Genomic DNA, 611 nt, shown 5'->3' on the forward strand with positions numbered 1-611 from the left:
ATCAAATCAGATCTGACTGGTACAGGAGGAGATTGTCCCTCCTTCCCCGGCAGAGCATCTGGTGGGTTCGAACTGTGCGCCTCTGGGATTGTAGTAGCATCTCCCCTGGTTTGTATTATTTCTATGTTTTTGTATTTATTTATGCTTGCCTTGTGACCTAGAATGTTATCTATTCTGGAGAACGTTCCATGCACATTGGAGAAGAAGGAATACTGTGCTTTTTTGGGGGTGCATTAGCTTATAAATATCTATGAGGTTAAGTTGGTTTATTGTGTGGTTTAATTCTTGAGCATCTTTTTTGAGTTTTTTTCTGGTAGTTCTGTCTTTTTTTGAGAGGGGTGTATTGAAGCCTCCAAGCACTATAGTAGTGTTGTCTATTTCCTTTTTCAGTTTTTTTAAATGTTTGTTTTATGTATTTTGCAGGTCTTTCATTTGTTGCATAGATATTTATTATTGTTATGTCCTCTTGTCCTATTGACCCTTTCAGCGTTATGTAGTGACCTTTCTTGTCCTTTGTGATGGTTTTTACATTGACATTTATTTTATCAGAGATTAATATTGCTACTCCTGCTTTTTTCCAGTTGCTATTTGCCTGGTATATTTTCCCCCAT

The sequence above is a fragment of the Elephantulus edwardii genome, unplaced genomic scaffold (genome assembly GCF_000299155.1).
Source record: "Elephantulus edwardii isolate Elephantulus edwardi_28Jun2011 unplaced genomic scaffold, EleEdw1.0 scaffold00218, whole genome shotgun sequence".
In the NCBI taxonomy this organism is placed as follows: domain Eukaryota; kingdom Metazoa; phylum Chordata; class Mammalia; order Macroscelidea; family Macroscelididae; genus Elephantulus; species Elephantulus edwardii.